Genomic DNA, 6,503 nt, shown 5'->3' on the forward strand with positions numbered 1-6,503 from the left:
CCTCCCTCTCTCACTCACTCACTTACTCTCTCTCTCTCTCTCTCTCTCTCTCTCTCTCTCTCTCTCTCTCTCTCTCTCTCTCTCTCTCTCTCTCTCTCTCTCTCTCTCTCTCTCTCTCTCTCTCTCTCTCTCTCTCTCTCTCTCTCTCTCTCTCTCTATCTCTATCTATATATCTATCTCTATCTCTCCCTTACTCTCGTCTGACAGCATTCAATAACTGCTATGTTGGAGTGATGTGCCAATATTGCTCCACTTTGTCGATATGCTGAGCCATTGGCTAGGAACCTTGCTGTATTGGCACATTGTCACGTGACTTTCGAGGTGATAATGTGGCAATCCTATCCTAGTACTCTTGAGGTGTTGGGCTCAGATGCACAAGTGACAGGTACCCATCCCACACAGCCATGTTTCCCTGCCTTCTCCCCCCCCCCCCCTCTTCCAAACTAAACTACTAAGGAACAGACTGTGCATGCGCTGTAGCGTGTGGTTGCCTATCTGGACAAAGAGTACATGACTATAAAAGTATGACATTGGGATAGCCAAAGGCCCGGACAAAGGATAACTGACTGTGCGTGTGCCATAGCCTGTTTTGCTTATCTGGATAACCAGTACTTGACTATAATTATGACGTCATTGAGTGAGGTGATGGGAATCAGCGTTACCACGACGACAGCTACAATAATGGACGCCGGCAGTCGTGCTGTCAGTATTGGAGCAGCCGTATGCTGTGACTGGTCCAAGTGATTGTAGCCTAGTGCCATGGGTGGCTTAATGTTGGTTACAAAGCACAGAACACAAGCTGCAGGTGTAATATGTACTCGAATGCTGCCATCGACTTCCCATCGCCTCGACCCGATTAACATGCCGCACACACCGATTGAAACTTGAAAGCATACCGGACAATTGCCCCCCCCCCCCACCCCACCCCACCTCCTCCCTCCCCTCCCCTCAACCTCCCTCTCCCTTTTAAACAAACTGTGCTACTGGTTTTATCTGTCTATTAATGTGACTAGTTCCAATAGTGTGATGCAATGTTTGCTGTTCATGATATTATGCGTTCACACGGTCTCAGAGTCTACGAGCATCTTCCAATATCTGCTTTTAGATGTTCCTCCATGTTCTCACGGCAGTATGCATTTGACCGTTAAATTTGCACAATGTGTTGCTCGAATGTATTATAATTTCTGTATTTTTTAATAGTATTAAATGCATACATCCAAATTGTTTTATTCTGGTGACTCATTGTCATAAAGCAGATGTGATCGGGTTTTTTTTTTAAGTTTGATCATCGGTCTATTCCTGTGCGGGCAACGCTCCAGGGGTGTTGGATAGCGGCTCTGGTCCTTGCAGTAGTGACCCTACCAACTCAGTTTGCCTCACACAATACCTTGAGAGTAAATAAAACGTAATGAAGCTTGTGAACACTGGCTCGCACTCAATCAATGCTTTTCAAAATTCATGTCAGGAAAATATTCAACGTTTCGGGCCATAAAATAACCATCATCAGGATTGAAGCGGGCATACTGGTTAGGATGGATAAATACATGAAAAGCGCTGCGAGGAGCTAATGAAGTAATCAAGCTATGACCAGTATACATGTACATACGTCTAAAAGCCGCAGACATCTCCACGCATTTTCCTTCCAAATTTCGAAACATACACAGATTTGGTCTGAACTGTATTCCCTGAAATAGAAGCATGACTGTGTCACGATATTAACTAAACAAGATACACAGTCACTGTGCAGAAGGAGTATGACAAGCTTCAGGCTTCGCCCACACGAAGTACACCATACACTGTAACACAACCAATGTGAAACTGCAACCTAGCCTGACCAATCCCACACACAGTCCTTGCGGCTAGGGATCAGGGGAGGAGGGGCTTTGAAGGGGTTGCTCTCTACTCTTTCTTGTACAAGTACAATGATCTTTGGTTCTAATGCGGGACGCTTCAGTTTGAGATTAAAACAGCATCGTCATTGGATACTGGATAAAGAAAGGATTTTTTTAAAATAAGGTTCTCTGACTACCGTAAGCTCTCAAGCCGCTCTCACTGTCTCAGCGGATAGGGACACTGCTGCTCTCGTTAACGTTGGAGCACGTACAATCATGACATGTACTTTCACCACCCATACAGAAGACTGTTGAGCTGACCTCAGGAGTACCGTTTACGTGTGGGTGATGTACAGATGTACTCTTGATTCCATTGTCCGCTCTCTATGCAGCTTTCGGATATCACCGGTGCATGTCGATGCTCCCATTTCCAAGAGGAATAACTGCGCGAAAGGACGCGTCCGCCTTCCAGCGGATTCTGTAAATGTACATGAATGTGTGATGATCGTAGGTTCATACGAATAGCATTGGACTGATTGGGGGCAAAGCAACAAAGACCGAAACCGTTTCCTTTTAGAGTTTAGGTTGGCTAATCAGATAGCGACGGTTCAGTTATTGACTGTATAATTATACTTGAAGTATTAGACAGTTGTCTAAGTTCTTCAGGCTGCTTACAGTGCTCAATGTCCAGTGGACAGAGCCAGGAATCTTTGTTTGACTTTTTTATAATTATGTATGTACCTGTGATGGTATTGTCGCTCTCTATTCTTTAGACAACCGCGGCATGCAAGGAGACAACAATCTTATAAGCGCAATAAGGAGAGTCAGTTCGGGATGGACATGTGTGTCAATCGATGATGAAAATGTGCAGTAACAAAAAGGAAAGAAAATGCAATAGTGAAGACAGCAATGGAGAAAGATTGAAACAAGGTTTCGTTCAACACTCCTCAGGAAACATCGATATCTTTGACCTAATGAACAAAGCAACAGAAATGAACTTTCATAAAAAACGACGACAGATTAGTCACACCTAGTGATAGAGCTGAATTTTCCAAGTGTGAATACAGCGGATGATGTACCAAGGGGGCTGACAGTAGGTGTGTGCGGATTCTGCTCGAAAAGCAGTGAAAATGGCAGAACCATACAAACCTTATGGCGGGCAATTCCTCGAATTCTGCTCCATTTCTTTATCCACATACCAAACATGCATGAAATTTACCAGAAAAAGTACCGAATTCTGCCAATTTTTCTGCCGGCATTATCCGCAAAGGCCTAGCTGACTGTGCTCAACACCACGGCGGAGGCAGAGCGTAATACAGAACAACAAGGAAAATCCAGGCTAGTTTGGCGCTGTTTAAAAGTGTCATGCTTTCGTAATCAAGTGTAAATACATGACGTAACGCTACAGAATGAACAGTATCAAATGCACGCTCTTACGTGACTATAATACACGTGTAAGCAAGGTTTGTTTAGTGTTGCCAATACAATAGCCCTTTCCCAAAGGTGCTCGCCCTTTTTTCGCCCTTTTTCGCCCTTTTGGAAAAACCCGTTTCTTTCGCCCTTTATTGCGTTTTTGGTGAATATCGCCCTTTTTGAGCTTTTTGAGCTGAAAAAGTGCTAAAATCTGAGAGTTCAGCTGTGTTTTACTTCCGTAGTCCGTGTTGTGATACCACTATTTCTTTCATCACTCTGTATTACAGCAAATTTCATTTCCATCCGTCGTCGTCATCCTCTCCATTCTACAATACTTTTGATTATCCGCTTTAGAGGCACTGTACATCAGTCGCCAGCCAATTTCCCCTTAACCACTGTAAAGTCGAGCAAGTGTCATTTTGAAAAAGCACTTTTGCCTGCTTCACTGAAAAAAGAGCACTTTTTGCCTGCTTTCATTGAAGAAAGAGCACTTTTTCAGCATATTTTGAGGGACGCGAAAAGCACTATGTGCGAATTAAAAGAGCACCTTTGGGAAAGGGCTAGTTGCCAAGAACGTTTTCTTGTGATTGCTCATCAGTTGTTGTTCTTCCTTGACTTTCGATTATGATGTATTCCAACTGAAGAATGTCATACGAAAACATTCTTGCCTTGGAAAAACTAAACCAACCTCGCTCTGCGGACACATGTCCCCCCCCTCTAGGGTCCGGCGGATTCTGCCGGCAGAAAAAATTGGCAGAATTCGGTACTTTTTCTGGTAAGTTTCATGCATGTTTGGTATGTCGATAAAGAAAGGGAGCAGAATTCGAGGAATTGCCCGCCATAAGGTTTGTATGGTTCTGCCAATTTCACTGCTTTTCGAGCAGAATCTGCCACCTTTTCGAGCAGAATCCGCCGGTCCCTACCCCCTCTCATTCCCTCTGTCGTCCACATGCATGTATCAAAGGAGGCGAAACAGCCTGTTTGTGGTGCAACGTTAATATACAAAAGTAACTTGCCGCTAAAGGGTTAAAATAAACTTCTACAACAACAACATGTTCTGCCAGCTTTGCCTTGGAGTCGATCTATCCTGAGAAGAAGGAAGTCTGCGACATTGTTGTTGCTGCTGCTGCTGTTAGTTTGGCGAACAACAAGAAATTGCATATCGGAGCTTCAAGCTTCGATAAAACAGTGTAATGCCAGTCCCAAAGGGACTTTCCCTTGCTCAAGACAGCACTTCAAATCGCCTTTATATAAAATAATTGATTTATGGAAATCGGCCCTTAACCTCCTCCTCGTTGCCTCTTTTCTTTGCTCAAGAAGAAGCATTGAGTAGGTTTAACCATCGCAAGTTCGCAACAACAGCTGGCGTATGGTGCTGTAGACTACATCTGGCTACTTTCTCTGTCTTGACTCATTCGTCAGACATGTGCATTTTGATCTTTTGGTTTGGTCTCTAATCGACAAACTGACTTTTCTCCTCAAATACCTCAACTTCTCTATTTCTATTTCAAACATCTGCTCCGTTTATTCCTTACTGTTTTCTTTCTATCTTTTTCTTTTCTTTCCCTTGTCATTTAATCACTGTCACTCACATACAAATACCGTCATAAAATATAGAACACAAGATTTTCTCATCTTTTTCTATTTCTTGTTTTTCATTAGCTTTAGCATGTTCATTCACATTCTTCATCATTTGTGAGAACTAGACCTGGTCTAGTGAGAAGGCATTCTACTGCCTGTAATTCTGGTGAAGTAAAATAAAGTACATGTAACAACAAGAACAAGAACTTACTCATGACCAGGAGGGAGTATAACGACTCCCTGGCCATGACATACACATACAGGGTACATGTATAATAATTATTATCCGTATTCGACAGGCCCCATTATGCCCGTACCATCAGCGTTGTATTAAGTTAACATGACATTCGCCTAGGTCACATTACGTGAACTACGTAGGCTTGGCTTCACACATACCCGTAGATACTCATCATAGGCATTGGCGGATAATGCTCGAAAAGGTGGCAGATTCTGCTCGAAAAGCAGTGAAATTGGCAGAACCACACAAACCTTATGGCGGGCAATTCCTCGAATTCTGCTCCATTTCTTTATCCACATTCCAAACACGCATGAAACTTACCAGGAAAAGTACCGAATTCTGCCAATTTTTCTGCCGGCATTATCCGCAAAGCCTACACATTATAGCCGTGCATACCATGGAGTACCTGTAAGTAAAAAAACTGCAGTGCTGGTAGTACATGGTGATAATGATACTATTGGTAGTGTCATTGCCGCCGTTGGGAGAGTTTTGGGACTTTTCCACCGTGCCAGGCATGTAGAAGCAGAGCTACCGGTACCGCACGGTACGACCGGGGACCGTCACCACAACTGGCTCCCTTCAGAGTCTGACCGAGATCCCTGCGCCTTGATCGGCTTGCCCCTGGCCCTGCACCATGTAGAGGAGACGGCTCGATACCGGAACGTTTTGACAGCCAAATTTGTATAGACCCAAAACCATGAAAACGATCATCAACGTTGATTTTTCACTCGAAATATGTTTGTGGAAGGAAACTGGCATGTTGAAGTTTGCTCTGGGGCCAGAGTCAATCGAACTGAGCCACTCCTTTGTGTTGACCCATTGCCTCCAAGTTGCCCAATTTTTCGCTTCAAAAAAGTTCAAATCAGAGGTGGCTCCAAACCGGACACGTTTTAGAGTGCCCGTCAAATTCACTCTGGGTCTGAAATTAGGTAATTGCTATCGCTCCACGACGGCCAGTACAGAGTAACAATAAGCCTTGTGTGTGCTTCCATTAGTTTTGATTGGTATGCGGTGCTTTATTGTCGAGAGGCGAGCCGCTGTTTACCTGCGACAAGAAGTTGATTTTTCGAAAGTCGTAAAACTCAAGTCGCAGTGCGAAGCAACACGTCAAAAACTCACCTGCTTGATATGGCGCTTCTGGTCATCGCAGAGCCATGAAATTTTGGCTCGGAGTATAACACATCGTAGTCTCACTGTGACATATGTTTTCTAATCAAAATACCAAGAGAGAAAGTGAATATTGAGTCCGTTCCGGTTTGCAACCTATTTCCTATTTGAAACCGTCGCCTCTACCAGTGCAGTGTGAGATATCTGTTGCAGGCAGTACAGTCAACACCCGGCGTAGATCTACCCTGCCCGGCCCCTGATCTGCACTGCTGTGAAGACCTGGAGAGTCTACCTGGTCTACAGACTACAGTAGATTCTACAGGTAGATCCAC

The sequence above is a fragment of the Sycon ciliatum genome, chromosome 6, assembly GCF_964019385.1.
Source record: "Sycon ciliatum chromosome 6, ocSycCili1.1, whole genome shotgun sequence".
In the NCBI taxonomy this organism is placed as follows: Eukaryota; Metazoa; Porifera; class Calcarea; order Leucosolenida; family Sycettidae; genus Sycon; species Sycon ciliatum.